We start from the raw sequence: 22435 nt of genomic DNA, 5'->3' as shown, positions 1-22435 counted from the left end.
AGACTTGCCGGTAACGAGATTGAACTAGGTATTGAGATACCGACGATCGAATCTCGGGCAAGTAACATACCGATGACAAAGGGAACAACGTATGTTGTTATGCGGTCTGACCGATAAAGATCTTCGTAGAATATGTAGGAGCCAATATGAGCATCCAGGTTCCGCTATTGGTTATTGACCGGAGATGTGTCTTGGTCATGTCTACATTGTTCTCGAACCCGTAGGGTCCGCACACTTAAGGTTTCGATGACAATTATATTATGAGTTTATGAGTTTTGATGTACCGAAGTTAGTTCGGAGTCTCGGATGTGATCACGGACATGACGAGGAGTCTCGAAATGGTTGAGATATAAAGATTGATATATTGGACGGCTTTATTCGGACACCGGAAGTGTTCCGGGTGATTTCAGAGAAAATCGGAGAGCCGGAGGGTTACCGGAACCCCCCCGGGAGAAGTAATGGGCCATATGGGCCTTAGTGGAGAGAGAGAGAGGGGCATCCAAAGGTGGGCCGTGCGCCTCCTCCCCCTGGTCCGAATTGTACTAGGAGAGGGGGGGCGGCGCCCCCCTTTCCCTCTCCCTCCCCACTTCTTTCCCCCTCCTAGTAGGAGTCCTACTCCTACTAGGAGGAGGACTCCTCCTTGGCGCGCCATAGAGGGCCGGCCGGCCTCCTCCCCTTGATCCTTTATATACGGGGGCAGGGGGCATCCCTTGACACACAAGTTGATCCATGTGATCATATTCTTAGCCGTGTGCGGTGCCCCCTTCCACCATAGTCCTCGATAATATTGTAGCGGTGCTTAGGCGAAGCCCTGCGACGGAGTGCATCAAGATCATCACCACACCGTCGTGCTGACGAAACTCTTCCCCGACACTTTGATGGATCGGAGTCCGGGGATCGTCATCGAGCTGAACGTGTGCTAGAACTCGGAGGTGCCGTAGTTTCGGTGCTTGATCGGTCGGGCCGTGGAGACGTACGACTACATCAACCAAACGCTTCCGTTGTCGATCTACAAGGGTACGTAGATCACACTCTCCCCTCTCGTTGCTATGCATCACCATGATCTTGTGTGTGCGTAGGATTTTTTTTGAAATTACTACGTTCCCCAACACGATCACCCGCAACGTCCCGTCGCCGGCACCACCTTGTGGTGAGCCTCTTGTTCATGAATGTTTTATATAAAAAATTGATGTTTGTGTGATTTGGATATATAGTTACTCGTATAATTATCTTACCCATACATTGTTTTTTATACATAGTGCCATGATTTTGATATCCGTCCCCGTCAACCCTCGTCCGGGTTATGATTTGGATGTGGTATATTCTCTTTTAAAACTATTTGTTGCATTTCATGTTTATGACAAATTATTCCCATCAAGTTGACATAGATATTTGTATGTAGGAGGTAGTTGAACCGGAAATTCCAACCGACCCTATTGTCGAGAGGTTAAATTTAGTTGAAAGAGAAAGCGAGGATTTGAAGGAAAAATTGAAAAGAATTGAGGGGGAGAAGATGTAATTGGAGTTGCATGTTGCCGATGTCGTCGATGATCACAAGATTAAGATGGAGAAAATGCGCTTGAAGATTAGAAATATTAGAAAATATGCCATTCATAGTGAGGCTTGGTATCATTATGTTGTTGGATCAATTATTACCTTAGTTGCGATCTTGATTGCATTTGTTGTTGCATTTAAATTCTTTAGCTAGAGAGTTATTTGTTTGTTGCATTTAAGTGTTGTATGAACTTGTATTAATTTGGTATTTTCCGGTGTTGTGTAATATCATACACAATCCTATGGCGGACAATACCTGCAGAGAGGGACAAGAGGCCCTGTTCAATATCATACACAATCCTCGCGGGCCAGATGATGATCAGAATGAAGAAGATTATGACGGCTCCGAATATCTAAACAACACCGGGGAGGGTGATATGATATTCGATCGCGATGACCGAATTGATGAAGTCATGAACTATGAACATGATGAAGAAAATGTTGATCTTGAAACAACAAAGACCGACGAGGTATATTTATATAAGCAGGCATCTGGTGATCATCACATGTTTTAAATGACTTGAAGATATATATTAACGAATCGATCTTTCTTCTTTCAGCCATCCGGATCGAGCAAATCTTCAGGCAGCAGGACAGTACGAGGCCCGAACAAAAAGTTGAAGGAGGGCGTAAAGTACAATATCGAGGCCATCAAACCTAATGGCGAACCATTAGCGCCTAAGAAGATTGCGGACAAGTTCATTCATCAGTGCAGAGTTCTTGTGAAGGACCAACTCCCGATCTCCCTTCAAGAATGGAGAAAGCTAGCAAAGCCACGTCTAGATCTTACTTTTGTCGATGACAGACAAAAACTTCTGCTTTGGGAAACTCTCATGGAACATTTCACCCTACCAGATCATTTCACAGATGCAGATGTGGAGAAAGTCAAGGACGCCGCTCTTAGGAAGATGGCGGTTGCATTCAACAACCACAAGAATCGTGTATGGGACGAGTACGTCAAGGGAGGAAAGAAGACTCCAGTATTCAAGGGAACACTAGAGAAGCGAAGTGCTCATTGGGACGATTTCGTGAAATTCAAGGAATCGGAATTATCTAAGGAACGGTCGAGAATAAACAAGGCCAATGCCGCAAAAAAGGACAAGTTCCATAAGCTGGGGCCAGGTGGCTATGCGGTGGCAATGCCTAAGTGGGATAAGTCTGAGAAAGAGATGGAGGATGCAGGTGTCACTCCAGTTATATTGAGCTGCCCCCTAGGTGTAGGACTTGGTTCTATGCGCATGGGGGGGGGGAGTTGGACCAAAAGACAGGCTTAGTTTCGAGGCATGTCTGAACGAAGCCGAAGATAAGATACTTGTTACAATAGAAGAGGCTCGATCGGGGGTGTTCGAGCCCAACAGAGAGAGCGACGAGCTTACGCATGCCCTGGGAAATCCTGAACACCCGGAAAGAACACGAGGCAAGGGCGTTATTCCGTGGTATGAGGGGTTTTCGTACTGGAACACCGACTACAGAAAACGTGCGAAAAGGAAGATTGCGGAGGAGAAGAAGAGGAAGATGGAGGAGGAGCAGAGGAAGCAGGACTATGAATGCCTTCAAGGCCTAGAATCAGCGCATGCGGACTTGGCAGTCAAATTCCAGCGGCAGCAGGAGCAGATCGACTCACTTAACCAGCAAAGGGGGTCTCAACAGCTAGCGGATGATCCAGCATTGGATAGCACCGTCCCATCCATGCCGAGAAGCAGCATGGGTTCCGCCCCGGGCGACGCATTGCTGGATAGCTACCCCGTGGATGACATCATGGAGAACACTAACTGCGAGCTACACTTCAAAATGAAGAACATATCCATGAAGGTGGCGGACGCCGTTGCTTTTACAAATCCCCCTGAGGCAACCTTCCATTGCAACCCGATTCCAGCGGGCTATGCTCGTGTCTTGGTTGATGAGGTGGTGGACCAATATTCGGGGCTAGAGCTTGACATTCCTGGAGGTGACGAGGAGCACACACTGGGAGAGGCCAACCATCGTATCATCCTATGAAGAAAGGATTGCATCATCTTTCGAAGGCCACCGACACTGCGTCAGGCGACTCCTCATCGAAGTCCGCCATCGAGTCAGCAGACTCCCGCTCCTCCAAGTCCACCAACGCGTCAGGCCACTCCTCCTCCTCCAAGTCCGGCAAAGCGTCAGGCCACTCCTTCTCCAAGTCCGTCACAGCTTCAGGCCACTCCTCCTCCTCCAAGTCCGGCAAAGCGTCAAGCCACTCCTCCTCCAAGTCCGGCACAACTTTAGGCCACTCCTCCTCCTCCAACTCAGCCACGTCAGCCGTCTCCGCCACCTCAGCAATCACGGAAGAGAGCCGCCGCAGCTATGGTGCGTAGCGGTACTAGTCTAGGTAGTACTGGAGGTACAGGCGGAGGCAAGCAATTTCAATATGGTCCAAGCCTCGCGCCTCTTCCGCAGAGGCCTTATGACATGTCCGAGGAGGAAAACGCAGCCATAGTGAAGGCCCATGTGGAAGCCCATTTTGCACCGAAACCGCCACCGCCGCCAAGGGAGAAAGTCCCTGAGGAAAAGATTGACCACTTCATTCATATGGCTAGAGTACCAGCTCCCAAGACTATTGACACAGACTATGAGCGCCACCTTAGGAAGTTAAATCGAGCATGTCTACAGAATGAGGCGAGCTTGAGCTCGAGCAAATCATCTGGCAAAAGGAGCGGTAAAACCGTTCCCGAGCTGGGAGAACAGGCATCGCAATCAATCCCCCCGCTTGTTGTGCCAACAACACATGAGAGTACGCGCACCCAATATTATTGTGGGCAAACCATTAACGTTCCCGGGCTGGGCGATGTGGTAATAACCGAGGAGCATATTGAGTAGGCTGAAAGGCTCATGATCACTGTTGGACAACTCCTCGACATTGAGCCCATGCCTCTGCTTAGAGAGGAGGAAATAAAATGGAAATATGTCCGGGGCCAACCTTTGGTCGAGCCAGACAAGGTCAAGAAGCTCCCAACGAGAATGTATGAATTGCATCAATGGTACATGAACATTACCAAGATTTCCAATCGAGAGTCCCTCATGGTGAATGTCAAGAAGGATCATTACTTCCATGAGAAAGCTGTGTCCGTTGAGTATTCAGAACTATTTCTGTTATATAATCAAGATGCACTCGACAAATCTATCGTCAGTTGCTATTGTCTGTAAGTGATTTCTTTCTGTAATTTAAGTCTCAAGCTAGCTGTAGTGATCATTTTGATCAATCATTACCTGTAATTATCCTCACTATATTCTTTTCCGTGGTATTATGCAGGATGAAGATGTATGAAATGAAAAAGGTGCACGCTATGGCATTGGGTTCATTGACCCAAATACCATTAATGAATACACATGGAAATTAGATACATATTATAAAGAAAGTGTAGAGGAAAGCATGCTAGAGTTCTTCAAGTGCCTCAAATACAATGAAGATATACTACTTCCTTACAACTTCCTGTGAGTCACACTGTCTTGTACTACAAACTCTGTTTTTGCTTACTAGCTAGCTACATGTTTTTGCTTACATATATATGCCCGCTTAATTAAGACATGCAAACGTGTGTGCATGTAGTTTTCATTGGATCTTGTTAATCATTAAAGTTGATGAAGGAACAGTTGAAGTACTGGACTCACTACTTAAGAAACAAAGTGACTACACCATCGTGAAGGGGATAGTAAACAGGTAATTTCAATCATTATTAACTATATCTCGACCTATTTAATTAGTTCGTCATTTCCTGATAACAACTATTTAATAACCCCTTTATTCATTTTCTTTGCCGGCGGGCAGGGCTTGGGCAAAGTTCATCAGCGTCACTCCAGGCCAATGGAAACGAAACCTGAAATAGTATCGACCCAAGGTAAGTTGAGGGAGTCCTGGATTAGGGGGTGTTCGGGTAGCCGGACTATACCTTCAGCCGGACTCCAGGACTATGAAGATACAAGATTGAAGACTTAGTCCCGTGTCCAGATGGGACTTTCCTTGGCGTGGAAGGCAAGCTTAACGATCCGGATATTCAAGATCTCCTACCATTGTAACCGACTTTGTGTAACCCTACCCCTCTCCGGTGTCTATATAAGCCGAAGGGTTTTTAGTCCGTAGGACAACTTCATCAGACAACAATCATACCATAGGCTAGCTTCTAGAGTTTAGCCTCCTTGATCTCATGGTAGATCTACTCTTGTACTACCCATATCATCAATATTAATCAAGCAGGACGTAGGGTTTTACCTCCATCAAGAGGGCCCGAACCTAGGTAAAACATCGTGCTCCTTGCCTCCTGTTACCATCCGGCCTAGACGCACAGTTCGGGACCCCCTACCCGAGATCCGCCGGTTTTGACACCGACATTGGTGTTTTCATTGAGAGTTCCTCTGTGTCGTCGCTTTTAGGCCCGATGGCTCCTTCGATCATCAACAACGATGCAGTCCAGGGTGAGACTTTTCTCCCTGAATAGATCTTCGTCTTCGGCAGCTTCGCACTGCGGGCCAATTCGCTTGGCCACTTTGAGCAGATCGAAAGCTACACCCCTGGCCATCAGGTCAGGTTTGCAAGCCTAAACTACATGGCTGACATCCGCGGGGACTTGATCTTCGACGGATTCGAGCCACAGCCAAGCGCGCCGCACTGTCTCAATGGGCATGATATAGCTCTGCCGCCGAACAATGCCTTGGAGGCCGCACACGCATCGGTTCCGACCATTGATTCAGAGCCTACTGCGCCGATCGAGGATCAGCGGTTGGACGCTGCCTCAGGGGCTGCGATCTCAAAGGCAATCGAGCCGAACTCCAGCCCCGCACTCCGCATGGCCCGTGACTCCGAGGAGACGGATTCCTTTCGGAACTCTGAGCCCCCCGCACCCCTGCCGATCGAATCCGATTGGGCGCCGATAATGGAGTTCACCACCGCAGACATCTTTCAGCACTCGCCCTTCGGCGACATCCTGAGTTCGCTAAAGTCTCTCTCTTTATCAGGAGAGCCTTGGCCGGACTACGGTCAGCAAGGATGGGATTCGGATGATGAAGAAATTCAAAACCCACCCACCACCCACTTCGTAGCCACTGTCGACGACTTAACCGACATGCTCGACTTCGACTCCGAAGACATCGACGGTATGGACGACGACGCAGGAGACAACCAAGAACCAACGCCTATAGGGCATTGGACAACCACCTCATCTCACGATGTGTACATGGTGGATACCCCTAAAGGAAGCAAGAACGAGGAAAACGGGGATGGAAAGAGGGATCGATCTCTCGAAAAACAATCAAAGCATCAGCGTAAACACCGACCCAAGCCCCGCCTCGATAAAGACCCAGCCATAGAGCAGGATGAGCCGGTAGACGATGAGCATGCCTTAGAGCAACCGTCCCAACAGGACAACCCGGATAGAGAAACCGAACATCCCTCCCCCGGCGAAAATGGCATTCCGGACGACCCTATGCCGGACAAGCCCACGAAGCAGAAGAACGTCCACAAACGGCTCGTTGCAACCGCACGCAGCCTGAAAAAGCAGAAGCGGAAGCTAAAAACTGCGGAAGATGCACTCAGGATCAGATGGAGTAAAGTAATCAATACCGCAGACAAATACGGCGACAGTCGCCGCACTAAAAGCTATCCGAAGAGAAAGCTACTGCCTAAATTCGACGAGGAGGCCTTAGAGCCCTCGCATTCCAAAAGTGAGAAAGCCACACGGTCGGATAGACGACCCCATGGCCAGCATAAAGCGGCAAGCAGCGCCGCACTTAAGCCGGCATGCGACCCACTTAAGGATTCGCATCATGGCCCAGCCAGGTCCATTTACGGGCCAAGAAAGCAAGCTCTCATAAGCAATGCAATAAAGCCATTATCAGAATCCGGCACACCCAAATACAGGGGTGCCGCACACCCCCTATGTTTCACCGATGAAGTCCTGGATTATGAATTTCTAGCGGGATTCAAACTCGTAAACATAGAGGCATATGATGGAACAATAGACCCTGGAGTCTGGATCGAGGATTATATCCTCCACATACATATGGCTAGAGGAGATGACCTCCACGCCATAAAATACTTACCCCTCAAGCTTAAAGGGCTAGCCCGGCATTGGCTCAAAAGCCTTCCTGAAAACACAATCGGAAGTTGGGAAGAGCTCGAGGACGCTTTCCGAGCAAATTTTCAAGGGACCTATGTCCGCCCTCCGGATGCAGACGATCTTAGTCACATAACTCAATAGCCCGGAGAGTCAGCTCGGCAATTCTGGAATAGATTTCTTACTAAAAAGAATCAGATAGTCGACAGACACCTCGGCCAAGACGAATGGCTCGCCAGACACCTCGGCCAAGAAAAGCCAAGAACAATGGCGGCACTAATAAGCCTCATGACCCGCTTTTGCGCAGGAGAGGACAGCTGGTTGGCAAGATGCAGCACCAGTGACCCAAGTACATCCGAAACTAGGGATGGAAATAGAAAACCGCGACGCAATAAGGACCGTCGCCGGACTAAGGAAAAAAGTCCGAAGAGCACGGCAGTCAACACGGGATTCAAAAGCTCACGACAGAATCAGAAAAAGCCGCCCCTCCAAGATAACAGGGACGCCCTATCCAACCTAGACAAAATCTTGGATAGGATATGTCAAATACACATCACTCCCGGAAAGCCTGCTGACCATACCCATAGAGATTGTTGGGTTTTCAAACAATCCGGCAGACTCAACGCCGAACACAAGGGGCTTGACACACCAAGCGAAGACGAGGACGAACCCCAAAAGCAGAGTACCAGGAAATAAAGAATTTCCCACAAGAAGTAAAAACAGTAAACTTACTCCACATAACAAAACATGCGGCGCCCATAAAGGTACGCACCCCACGGCCTATCCCAAAGGAATCCCGCCACTGGTTGTCAAAACCAATCATCTTCGATCATCTGGATTATTCTAGAAGTATCAGGAACCCAGGCTGGACTGCCCTGGTACTTGATCCAATAATTGGCGGACTCCAGTTTTCAAATGTCCTTATGGACGGTGGCAGCGGACTCAACCTGATATATCAGGACTCAATCCGCCACATGGGGATCGACCCAAAAAGAATTCGCCACAGCAAAACCTCCTTTCAAGGAGTAACGCCAGGTCCGGACACCCATTGCATGGGTTTTCTCCGACTAGAGGTTATTTTCGGCTCTGCCGATAACTTCCGTCGCAAAAAGCTGACTTTCCACATCGCCCCATTCTCAAGTCGCTACCAAGCACTACTGGGACGCGAAGCTTTCGCCCGCTTTAACGCAATACCGCATTATGCATCTCTTACACTTAAGATGCCCGGTCCACGCGGCATCATCTCCTTAAAGGGGAAGCAGTGAGAACACCTCCCCCAAGCGGAGGATTGTGCGGCCGCTTTAACAGCCCCACAATACAATGGCTTCACCAGCCAGAACATCGGAACAGGTCATTAAGACCACGGACACGGATAGACGAGTCCGGCACAAAAATATCGTTGATAAAGGCTTAGTGGCCATATACCCCTGCACTAGGGGCTTCACACGTATAAAATAAGAGACAATAAAGCTCAATTTTTCATATTTTACTTTAACTTTGTTTATTTCATATAACTTTTGTTCGGCACGCCCCTTTTTCAACTTAGTTGCTCTCTTTTTACAGGTGAACGTCGTGCTGCGCCCGTCCAGGATACGGCACAACGGAGACACAGGCGCAGACGTGCAGTAGGGACCCGTTCCAAGGATTCTTTTCAGATTAAGACCCTGCGTAAACCTTTTTTTACTGTCTCTTGTTGATACACATCCCCTGGTTCTATGACCAAGGAGGAGGCTGGCGTCTTGGCATGTGGCCACGTCAGAATTCTTGCGCGTACCTGGACACTAGGGGCTTATACCTTAGAGCGTTACCTCGCCCGCTCTCATAAAGACCGAATACCGTAGGGAGTGTTCGGCGTCGCGAGTTTGGCCTTATATGCATCAACTCCGAGTCATGATTTTGGTCAAATGTTGGGTTGCCCGGCTCCTGTGTTCGGCCGCCTTACGTTCCGCTCTATCGGCTAAGGCGGCACCAGGAGAACTACTGCGATTGTGCCCTGGTTCGGCCAGGCGAGCACCTCAGTAGAGAAAGCCGAAAACCGACTGTTATGATATGGCGTGAGACTGGTCAACCACTCGATGACTCTCTGGAATCTATAGGATTCCTCCGCATTAACAAAGGGCCGTTTCCCGGCCAGGCACATACGCGCCCCGAATTCGGGCGAGCGCAGTCGCCACCAGGGGCTACCTAAATAGTCCCATTGTCAAGATCCTATGGCTAAGTGAAAGTGTTAAAGCATTATAGTCCGGTTGCCTAGCTCGCTGCGCTATCACCTCCTTTGTAGGACCAAGATGTTGGATTAAGTGTGAAAATGCGCCTTCTGCGAGCACCCCCGCACTATGTGCGTGGGGGCTGAAGCCAACGACTGCAATCTTTCAGATTTTGTATATATATATCTTAAAACGGCCGCACAGGAGGTGTTCCAAATACTTGAAGGCACAAGTATAAAAGGCTACTACAATTCATCAAAATATTTCTTTATAATTACATATGCTATCAGAACATAGCATCCTTCAAGCACTGCGCCTCTATTACACGAGCGCCTTCAAGGACTTCCTGAAAATAGTGCTCGGAGGGTACTCGACTTTTGTCCAAATCTCGGGATGCAACAACGGTGGTCTCCATCTCTGCCCAGTATGTCTTGACACGGGTAAGAGCCATCCGTGCGCCCTCTATGCATGCTGACCTCTTCATCTCATTGATACGTGGCACCGCGTCAAGGAATTGCTGCACCAAGCTGAAATAACTTTTCGGCTCTGATCTCCCCGGCCACAAATGACCCATGACGTACTTCATGGCGAGTCCGGACAATCTATTCAGTTCGGCCCATTGAGCCAGACGATTGTCCACTGCCAGTGGACTCTCTGGACTCTGGAACTGCGACCAGAAAATCCTTTCCACTTCGCGATCTTCTTGATCTCAAAAGTATTCGGTCGCATCAGCAGCACTCGCTGCCAAATCCAGATAGGTGTCCTCCGCACTCCACATCCGGTCCAACGGAGCAAACTTCGGATCGCAAAACTTCCTCCGCAGCATAAAGGGCTTTCCAGCCGCAATCTGTCCGGCCTGACGCAGCTCCTCCTTCGCAGCTCTCACCGCAGAGCGAGCGTCCTTGGCATCAACAACGGCCTTCTCTAAGTCCGTCTGTCTCGCCCGGTCTTCTTCCTCAAGAAACTTGCAACGGTTAGCAGCACTTTTTAACTTCACGGCCATCTCGGCCATCTCCTTCTTGCTTCGGCAGTGAGCAGCCTGTTCGGCTCTCAGCTCTTCAAGGGCCTTCTTGGCAGCCGCATCACTTTTCCTGGCTTGTTCCCTAGCTCGAGCAAGTTCCGCCCGAAGACTCTCCACGGCGGCCGCACCATCTGTGTCAAGCACACACATTGTAAGATACTGGCATAAAGCTCCTCTTACCAGATGCCGCCCGAGGAATTGCATACCTTGAGCCTCATCAAGCCGCTCGTTGACGAGCGCGATGTCGGCATCTGCCATGTCAAGTTGCCACTTTAGTTCGGCATAATCATCAGTTCGGCTCAATTTCGGACACTTCGCCACCTGTATACAAAGGCGACATTTTCGACCTGGGATTATGATCCTCTGCGCGCCGTCAACTTTGACAATGCACAGAGTCTCAGGGGCTACTATCTACACAGGGCGCATCTTGTTTATGCGCAACTGACAAAGAAGTACATTATCAAACATACCTCAAAACCCGTCAACAAACTTTTGACGGCCTCATGCAATCCGCTTTCCGCGGACGAAATCCTTCCAATCACCGTACCCATCAATGCATGGTGCTCCTCTGAGATAGAAGCTCGCCCCAGCAGAATCATCAGCTCCTCCGACCGCACATCGGACGCCAGACTCGTCCTATGACCTCCATCGAAGGCCGGACACGGAGAACCTTGGGGGGACATATGGCTACCTTCCACCCCTGCCGGATTCGGAGAAACCCTCCGCGACGACACCTCAAGGTCGCCCGCCTCGCTAGGCGGTACGGCAGGGGGAGGCGTTCCACTCTCCATCATCTCCGGAAGAAGATCCCCCGAAGACGAGCTCTGCTGAGAAGGGCTGAGGTCCGAGCTACAAAGTAAAATTTCGGTTAATCTTCTCAGATAAAAAGCAAGGATTTCTCTCATCCCTCTAAAAGAAAATCTCTCTCTACTTACGGCTCGCTGGAGGGCTGATCCCTTTGAGGGCGTAGTTTGGCCAAGGATCTCCCCGGCGTCGGACCCTCTGACGAGGACTTTCCCCCCCGCTTTGAGGCCATGGTCTCCGGGTCGTCAGAGGCGGCCCTCTTCTTCCCCTTAGGAGAGGAATTGTCGGTTCCTCCCTTCGGAGCGGCCTCCTTCGAGGAGGCCATAGTTTCCTTGTCCCCCCCTCACTTCCCTCCAAAGGCATGATCTTCAACATCCTGACTAGCACGGGATCCGGCCTGGTCTCAGGAAGGGGAGCCGGACACCTGATCAGCTTTGCCTTCGCTATCCACTCCTGTTTAAAAGGACAACTCTTTTAGGGGCGAATTTATGACAATTTTACGGATAGCGAGTCCGGGCACAAGGTTACTTACTTGAGTATCCGGGCAATTGCAGCTTAAACCTGCGTCCTCGGTCAAATCTGGACACATTGCTTGTGACCCGAAGAACATTTTATACATCTCCATGGGCGTTGCGCCCATAAAATGCTGGAGAGCTCGTGGTCCCTCCGGATTAAACTCCCACAGACGAAGGGAGCGATGTTTCCCAGGCAGTGTTCGGCGAATCAGCATGACCTGCGTCACCTTGACCAGGTTGAGGTCTCCTTCTAAGAGATCCCTAATGCGGCCCTGCAACAAGGGCACGTCTTTGGATAACCCCCAATCTAGTCCTTTGTTGACCCATGACGCTAGCCGTGGTGGGGGACCCGAGCGAAAGGCAGGAGGCGCCACCCACTTGGTGCTCCTGGGAGCGGTGATATAGAACCACTCTCGTTGCCACAAGCCGAGCTCCTCTTGAAAGGAGCCCTCGGGCCATGGAGCATCAGCATTCTTACTTATGACAGCGCCTCCGCACTCTGCGTGCCGTCCCTCGATCATCTTCGGCTCCACTCCAAAAGTCTTGAGCCATAATCCGAAGTGAGGAGTAACACGGAGGAACGCTTCGCACACAACGATGAATGAGGAAATGTGGAGGATGGACTCCGGAGCTAAGTCATGAAATTCCAGCCCATAATAGAACATCAGCCCCCTCACGAAGGGATCCATCGGGAAGCCTAACCCCCGAAGGAAGTGAGACATGAACACTACGCGCTCACCGGGCTGGGGACTGGGAATAACCTGCCTTTGAGCAGGCAACCTATGCGAAATTTCGGCGGTCAAGAACTTAGCCTCTCTCAACTTTAGCACGTCGTCCTCCATGACGGAGGAGGGCATCCATCGGCCTCGAAGGTCGGAACTGGACATTGTCGAAGGTCCGAAGCGCCTGGAATCTGGAGCCTAGGGTGTTGGAACTCGAGGCGACGGGCGAACTTGTTTTGAGATTGGAGAAAAGGAGTAAGGCCCTGGTCTCTTTATAAGAGGTTGAATACCAGGAGCCCTCCCCGTAACCGTTTGGGACTCTCCTTTAATCGAGAAGATGTGCTAACGGGCACGATTGGGTTACCCACGTCCGTATTGATGAGAATCCCGTAAATAAAGGGGAGACGATCTCTTCTTTGACAAGACGTGCCAAGGAAACCGCCTCGCAAAACACGCTGAGGTGGAAAAGTGAAAATGATTCGAATAAAGGCTTGGCCGTAGTGTGATGTCACGCTGCGGAATACGTCAGCAGATTAGATTTGTGTTAATATTATTCTCTCTGTGGCAATACGTGGAAACTTATTTTGCAGAGCCAGACACTACTCTTGGTGTTTACAAACTTTTATGAAGAATTTGGAGGAGGAACCCGCCTTGCAATGCCGAAGACAATCTACGTGCCGGACTCGTCATCATTGAAGCCTGGTTCAGGGGCTACTGAGGGAGTCCTGGATTAGGGGGTGTTCGGGTAGCCGGACTATACCTTCAGCCGGACTCCAGGACTATGAAGATACAAGATTGAAGACTTCGTCCCGTGTCCGGATGGGACTTTCCTTGGCGTGGAAGGCAAGCTTGGCGATGCGGATATTCAAGATCTCCTACCATTGTAACCGACTTTGTGTAACCCTAACCCTCTCCGGTGTCTATATAAGCCGGAGGGTTTTTAGTCCATAGGACAACTTCATCAGACAACAATCATACCATAGGCTAGCTTCTAGGGTTTAGCCTCCTTGATCTCGTGGTAGATCTACTCTTGTACTACCCATATCATCAATATTAATCAAGCAGGACGTAGGGTTTTACCTCCATCAAGAGGGCCCGAACCTGGGTAAAACATCGTGTTCCTTGCCTCCTGTTACCATCCGGCCTAGACGCACAGTTCGGGACCCCCTACCCGAGATCCGCCGGTTTTTACACCAACATAAGTAATTAAGTAGTACTAGCTAGCTAGCTGCCATCTCTTTAATTATCATGCTTGATTAATTATTATCTGATCAAATTCCATTCTCGTAAAGGCCCTGAAGCAGGTGCCGGGGAATAATCTGTGTGGATACTATGTTTGCGAGAACATTCACATGACGACGTCCGAAAGGAGCAGATCTCAAAGACAGGACTGGGTACGTTTGTCAGAACACTATTCACAATTTTTACACCATTATCGATATCTAGTCACACAACTAATACACATGCATATTGATCTCCTTCTTAACAGTTCAGAGAGGTGCGGGACAAGCTCCTACCAACGGAGCGCATACAAGCAATTCAAGAGGAAATAGCGGGATTTTTGCTCGACCAGGTCAGAGATACGAACGGGGAATACTATTACCCACTACCGCCCCCATGAACCACTTCCAATTGTCATTGTGCTCCGAAGGCACCAATTAGGCTAATGCCACTGGCTCTGAAGGCACCAATTAGGAGAAATTGTAAATAGCTAGCTAATCGTATATATATACATGTGTGTATGTGTGAATTAATGGTGGTTGTGAGACATTCGATGATATATATATATATATGATCAGTTCTACTTGAAATTCTATTTATATATATGCATAATGTGTACAATATGCCATATCGTAAAATACCAGCAAACAAAAAGAATTAAATGGAAAACACAAAATTAAATGAAAAAAAATCATAAATCCCAAACCCCCAACCTACCAACCGGTACTAATGTCCTACGCGCCCCCAGAGCTGGCTCGTGCCACGTGGTTGCCCTTTAGCGCCGGTTCCTGCGGAACCGGTACTAAAGGGGGGGGGGGCTTTAGTCCCCACACTTTAGTGCCGGTTACCGAACCGGCACTAAAGGGCCTTACGAACCGGTGCTATAGCCCGGTTCTGCACTAGTGTTACTACTATTTTGATCAAAGCGTTTGCTTCTAATCTTCTGATTTGGGACTCATAATTTCTTTGTAATTAACCTCGAGTCATTCAGATAATTCAATAAATTGATGCTTTGGCATTCTTTCTCCTTTTGACGGAGTACCGATACTCACATCAGCTCCATTATGGACTATTAGATCCTTTGTTGAATTATCATCCGACAGTGTCCTTCGTATACAAAAACCTCAAGAAGTTCCTTCCCTGATACATAATGCCATTTGGTAAATCCTATTCTCTGATTTAGCCAACCATGCTCTGCTGTCGAGCTAGTGATATTTACTCTTGAAGTTTGTGGTATATGATTCTACGATGCCCCGATGGGTTGAACATATGCCTTCCTTAATCTGTGTGAACCCGAAAGATTTCACGGGTCATACTTATCTGGTATTGCACCAGGTAAAACTTTCAACAACTGATGTCATTTTCGAAAAGCGAGAGGTGAATGAAAGCTTATGCATTGGAGAAGTGGGAGTCGACCTTGAACTTCGTGTTCGTGCCCATGGACACGATGTATATCCTATCATGGAAGCTTCTTGTAATAATAACTATTCCCTTGATATATTATCATTTGATATCTGTGAATTAATCCTTTGCAATCGTGGTTCCGATCATATTTTCTCCTTGATTCCATTTCTCGGACTAGTTAAAGCACTTGTCTTCTGCAAATCAATACACCTCTGCAACCTCTATTATGTTCTACCTTCGAGTATTACCCCGTGGTATCTCGATAAAATCACAGAACCATATCACTTCTTATGAGTTCTTCTTCAAGTATTATTTCTCACGGATTCCAATTTTTCCCAGGGTTTTGAATTGTTAGACACTCAGGGACACCGATAGTGAATCGAGTCCATAATTCGATTCATTAACTCTAAGTAATTTTCATTGTTTATGAGTTTAATAATCCTTCAAGACATTTCTAGCCCGATCGGCTATATCATTATCGCGCTAAATTTTAGTTGTGCTACCTGGTCCTTCTTCTCGGAGCACAATTTTTGACGATGAACTAATCTTACATCGAACTTCCTCGTCATATCATTTCTCCTTGAACATCAAACTTGATTTCGAGTTTATGTCGTACCCTTGGTTCCCATAACCTTTCGCTTCATCATCATTTGACTTGATGGCATCGCCGACCGATTACATCTTCATGAAATCTCTCGACAACTGTGTTGTGATCATCATCAACATCCTAAGCTCTTCCAAGATATATATCGAATTCTTGATGGGTAATACCATCCTTGCCCCTTGATGATTCGTGTTATCATCGACCACTTTATTGCCTTCTATTCAACACAAACTTGTTCGTGTTTCGTGATATACCTTGAGATCCTTGCTATCCAGCATTTGTTCTTTACCTTGGAGTATTACCATCTTTTATGTCAGGAATGTCGTGAGAATTTCACCACCTCTTAAGAATTCTTGATACAGGTGATACTCCTTGCCATATCCGTTCACTCCTTGGTCCCCGTGTTGTTTCTAACCGGAAAACTGACAATTGAACTATGATGTGTGACTTCAAAACTTCTAGCAACCCTATTGCTTTCAAGTTAATGGTCGATATTTCATTCTTAGACCATTGGTTATCGAATCACCATTCTAGCATTGATCATGCTACCTAAGCCCATATTTCAGGTGCACCTTGCAATCAATGTTTAATTGTGTATGTTTTCCTCAAGCATACATCATTATATCATTTGGTCTGACAAGTGTTACCTCCTTGTTCAGATAATTGTGGAAATCCATCTTTTGTTAATCTTGATGAAATGTCGCTGAGTCCATCAGCCACCACCTCATCTTCTCCTTGGTTTAATGATGAACTCTTGTTTGGTACTTGCTTCCATAGCTCATTTCCCGAGGATCTTACGCTGTCATCTCGTCAATTTGTGTTGCACATTTTCTTCTTAGGCATCCCGAGATTGAGGTATCCTGACACCAATCAGATCGGAATCTCGGTCGGATATGATGGTTGGGACATTTTCCAGGAGTCATAACATTGATCCTTATATGACCCGGTAAGGTGATGTCATGCCTAGCACACCTGGCCGGAGGACCTATTGTTATAGTTTCCCTTTTTAGCAAGGTCAGCCATTCTTCCATGAGGAAACTGTAAGACTTATTCTATAAGTTGTTCCTGGTGGACCCTTTGTGCATCCAAAGTCCGACCTTTGCTTGAAGACCATGCCAATGCTATCTTGAAGCATGTCTGTGGTACTCCGATTTTCAACAAGAACATTTGAAGCCCAATGCTAAATGTTTCCTGCTCAATTATCCCAAACACCATTGTATGGGTAATGTCATGAAATTTATCTCCCCTACGTAAAGATTTTTCTACATTATATCCTATCATGGATATCATGCTCTGCTTGTCCTTGGGAAGGATATACCCCTGTTAAACACATTTTTCTTTCCATTGTTCTGTTTAATTTGATAATCTTATTACCCTCTCCATTGTTTTGTTTAACCTTTCTTGTGATCTATATGATCCAAGCAGCAATATTCTTCTGCTTATGTAAACACCTTGGTGTACAACTGTGTTAGTAAGACCCTGTTACTTTTGTTGATGGCATTATGGTAACCACCGATGGATGAGAACTTTGCCTATTGGTCTGTCTCGTTTCAACAAGCAGGAAAATGGTTCTCTTCGTCCCTCGCCCTTGGTACCAACGTTGTTTCCAACATAAATGATAGGCTATCCTCTGACATACCTTGCTTACATGATCGTGCAGGACGTCCACACTCTTCCTACTTTTAACCTACATGGTGGGCCCATAACCCATAGGTCCTAGGATCGAAACCTGACTCTCATGTACACCCTGTTTCAAAGTTATCCCCTGCGCTTGGTTTCGTGTGTAATTCGTGAGCCACCTTCCTAGTGATCTATTCTGGCATCACACACAATACTTGGTCCCATTGCTCTGAAACCTTTCACACTCTGTTTCACACAATGAACGATTGCCTATCCGCCCAAAACTTCACATGATACCTTCTTACTTTTCTCTCGATATTTTCTAAGGTTTCAATTCGAGAGCTACTTCCGCCCACCTTCCCCGATGTTATCTGCCAGATAGCCAACCTTGTAGAGGTCTGTTCTCTCAAAATGCCCACCCTTTATTCTTCGTAAGCACGATGGAGTTCCTGAATAAAGGATGTCGACTTCAGCATGATGACCTGAAGCAGAGAAATGAAGACATCAATGTATTGGACCGGCCTCTTCGAGAAGAGCAAGCCAGAATGAGAAGACCCGCTAGATTTGTGACCAAACCTTCCCCCCTTTCACTACCTCTTAAATCTCGGGACGAGATTTCTTGTAGTGGAGGAGAATTGTGACGCCCGGATAATTAGGATACAGTAATCCCACGTCAATGATCCCACGTCACCACGGTTACAATTGTTAATCTCGCGTTAGTTCAAAACCGATTCAAATTCAAATTTTAAAATAAAGTAAAAATAATATTTATTCAAACAACAAAACAAAAATGTTCAAATTATTCTATAATTCCCTCTGATCAGTTTTCATGTTGAAAATAACTCCATTTGACTCATGAATAAATTCCAAGTAAATTAATAAATGGTCTAGCAGCAAATAAAATGACCTTCTCAGAATAATCAATTACTTATTTAACTCCAGTTGCCTCCCAACTTTCAGGGTATGCTCAAAATAGTGCCTAGTATTTATGTGACAAATTTCAACTACAACAAAATTCATTTGGTTCGAACTTCAAATAGAAACAGAGGAGAAATGCAGAATAGTAGTAGAATAAGATGATTGGATATGGCACTGTGAACTTTGGCCCATGTAGCAACAGCAGCTAGGCCAGCCCAACTCCCCCTCTCCTTCTACCTCTCTGTTCACTGAACAGAGGCGTTGCAGCCATCCACGGCCATGGCTGCGCCTTGGCGTGCGTGGCGGCCATTCGTGCCCCCTTTACCTATAAAGGAGCCCACCGAAAACCCTGGACCCCTCTCGTCCAGTTCCCCCTCGATCCCCCTTCACCCCCTCCTCTTTGGATCGATTTTGTGCTCGGAAGCTCGCACGGTGACCGCACGCCTCGCCACCATTGCCATGGCCAACGTGTGCCTCACCACATGGGAAGACCTCCAGGAGAACCGTCGTGCTCGGCTGCATCTACCCCGAGCATCGAATCAAGTCGGGACGCATCGTACATTCGCCATCGATATCGTCATCTCCGTGTACATCGCCGCCCTTGCCAGCGATTGGCCTCGCTCCGGTCCTCCCCGCGTCCACCCGAGCTCACTGTCGTCTCCCTCGCTGTGAGCACCACTGCAATTCCCCCTGTCATTAAGCTCGGTTTCGAGTTGTAGCTAGGTAGAGCCATAGTCCCGCTGTCCTCTTCGTCTTGCTCCGGCCGCACCTGGGGCCGCTCCTCCCCTGCTCCTATCTACTGCGCCATTTCTGCTCCGCAACGCGCGCTCACCCGCCTGAGTCCGTCGCTCCCCTCGCCCGCGGCCATGCTCTGCCTTGCCCCGCTCACCCGGCTCCGGCGCCCGCCCGTGCAGTCCCGCAGCCGCAGCTGCCTGCCAGTCGCCGGCATACGCCCGCCACTCCTCGCGCTCGCCAGGGCCGCCACAGCCAACCGCGCCAGGCCGGGCCTGCTCCGGTCGTCCGCCCCCGCTCCTGACTGCTGTTGCTGCATTCGCCTGTTGCTGCTGCCATTCCTAGACGCTGCCGCTGCTGATTCTGCTTCTGCCGCTACTAGGCCCCACCGCCTCCGATCGCCCTTGGCCTCGCCGCTGCAAGCCGCGCCTCCTGCCGCCCGCCTGCAACCGCGCCTGACCGCACCCGGCGCCGCCCGCCGCGCTCCGTCGTTATTGGCCGCGCCCGCCTCTGCCATTGGCCCCGCGCAAGCTCGCCCCTCCAATTGCGCAGCCCCGTGCCCATCCCTCATGCTCCCATGCCGCGTCGCTTGCCACCGTTCCGGCTGGCCGGCCGGCCTGCCGCGCCGGCAGCCCCCGTCTGCGCGCGGGCGTAGCCCCTACTGACTGCGCCTCTGCCAGATTGGGCAGGCCCCTATTAATTCGGGGTCAGATTAGCACTAACGCCCTCCTAGTCAGCCACTAACAGTGGGCCCTGCCCCTATTTAAATAAATAATAAAAAAGATATTTTCAAGCATAAATAAATAAACAAATAGTTTATTAATTTAATTAACTCAACCTAAATTAGTCTAATTAATTTGTTAGTTAAATTAGACAGACAATGACAGGGGCCCCTACCCTAGTTGACCAGTCAAAGTTTGACTGGTCAACTGGTCCCCCTGGTCCCACACATGTCAGCCCCTCTAGTAAACTTCTGTGTACTAGAATTGGGTGCACCTAGCATTTCACATTTAATTTTGAATTAAAACAATTTAGAAAATGATTTAAATCTTTAGAAATTAATATAAAATAATCCGTAGCTCGGATGAAAAAACCGTGTACATGAAAGTTGCTCGAAACGATGAGAAGAATCCGGATACGTAGCCCGTTCGTCCGCCACACATCCCTAGCATAATGAACACACAACTTTCCCCCTCCGATTCATCTATCCAAAAATGCGAAAACACCGGGGATACTTTCCCAGATGTTTCCCCCCTTTGCCGGTATCACTTAGTACCACGTTAGGTCACCTCTAGCACCGCGTATTGTCTTGTTATGCTTTGTGATACTTTGATTTCTCTATTATTTATTGTATTCCCCCTCCGTTACTTCTTTCCAGTAGACCCCGAGACTGCCGGCGACCCTAGTTCGACTACGGTGTCGATGACCCCTCCTTCTTGCCAGAGCAACCAGGCAAGCCCCCCCTCTTGATCACCAGATATCGCATATTCTTCTCTCTACTGCTTGCATTAGAGTAGTGTACTATGCTACTGCTTTCCGTTAAACCTATTCTGATGCATGCCCTGTCTTTGCTACTACTGTTATTACCTTTACCTGCAATCCTAAATGCTTAGTATAGGATGCTAGTATTCCATCAGTGGCCCTACATTCTTGTTCGTCTGCCATGCTATACTATCGGGCCGTGTGTCGGTGTCAAAACCGGCAGATCTCGGGTAGGGGTCCCGAACTGTGCGTCTAGGGCTGATGGTAATATGAGGCGGGGGACACAATGCTTACCCAGGTTCGGGCCCTCTTGATGGATGTTACACCCTACTTCTTGATTGATCTTGATGATGAGTATTACAAGAGTTGATCTACCACGAGATCGTAGAGGCTAAACCCTAGAAGCTAGCCTATGATTATGATTATTGTTGTCCTACGGACTAAACCCTCCGGTTTATATAGACATCGGATGGGGCTAGGGTTACACAGAGTCGGTTATAGATAAGGAGATCTACATATCCGAATCGCCAAGCTTGCCTACCATGCAAAGGAGAGTCCCACCGGGACACGGGACGAAGCCTTCAATCTTGTATCTTCATAGTCCTACAGTCCGACCAAAGTATATAGTCCGGCTGTCCGAGGACCCCCTAATCCAGGACTCCCTTAGTAGCCCCCGAACCAGGCTTCAATGATGACGAGTCCGACGCGCAGATTGTCTTCGACATTGCAAGGCGGGTTCCTTCTCTGAATACTCCATAGAAGATTTTGAACACAAGGATTTTGTCCGGCTTTGTAAAACAAATTCCACATACCACCGTAGAGAGTATAATATTCCACAAATCTAATCTGCTGACAACTTTTCATAACGTGACATCCTGCCGTGGTCCGGTCATTACGAACCGTTTTTCCCAGCCTGCCACTTCACGTGTTGCGAGGCGGTTTTATTGGCATGTCTTGTCGAAGCAGAGATCGTGTTCCCCTTATCATGGGATTCTCATCAACACGGGTGTGGGTAACCCAATCGTGCTTGTTAGTATGACTCCTCGATTTTAGGCAAGTTCCAAACGGCCACGTGGAGGACGCTTGGTATTCACCCTTTTTATAAAGGGGCCAAGGCCTGTCCTTTTCTTCTCGCGCTCGATCCTTCCCTTCCCCCACCTTGAGTTCCAACACCCAAGGCTCAGGCGTAAGGGAAGCCAGGTATCTGACCCCCGAAATCTCGCACAGGCTGCCTGCTCAAGGGCAGGTCATCCCCACTCCCGATGTTGGTGTACTAGAATAGGGGTACCCTAGTACCCCGAACTTGTGCACGGGCAGTTGCAGTACCCCGCGGCAAGGCTTGCCGGGCGAGCGCCAAGATCCTCCGTGGTTCCCTTGAAGCCATTCAAGAACAAAGTATTTAAGCTCAGGAGACAAGGCCCCGGCAAGAGGAGCTTGCCGGGAAGGCCAACCAAGGCACTCCAAGGAACTTGCCGCGACGCGCCACGCGCTCCGGCAAGGCAACAAGGCCCCGGCAAGAGGAGCTTGCCGGGAGGACCAACCAAGATACCTCGAGGCCCG

This window comes from Triticum dicoccoides, chromosome 2A, assembly GCF_002162155.2.
Source record: "Triticum dicoccoides isolate Atlit2015 ecotype Zavitan chromosome 2A, WEW_v2.0, whole genome shotgun sequence".
In the NCBI taxonomy this organism is placed as follows: domain Eukaryota; kingdom Viridiplantae; phylum Streptophyta; class Magnoliopsida; order Poales; family Poaceae; genus Triticum; species Triticum dicoccoides.
The sequence above is the reverse complement of the archived record's forward strand: the minus strand, read 5'-3'. Positions refer to the sequence as shown.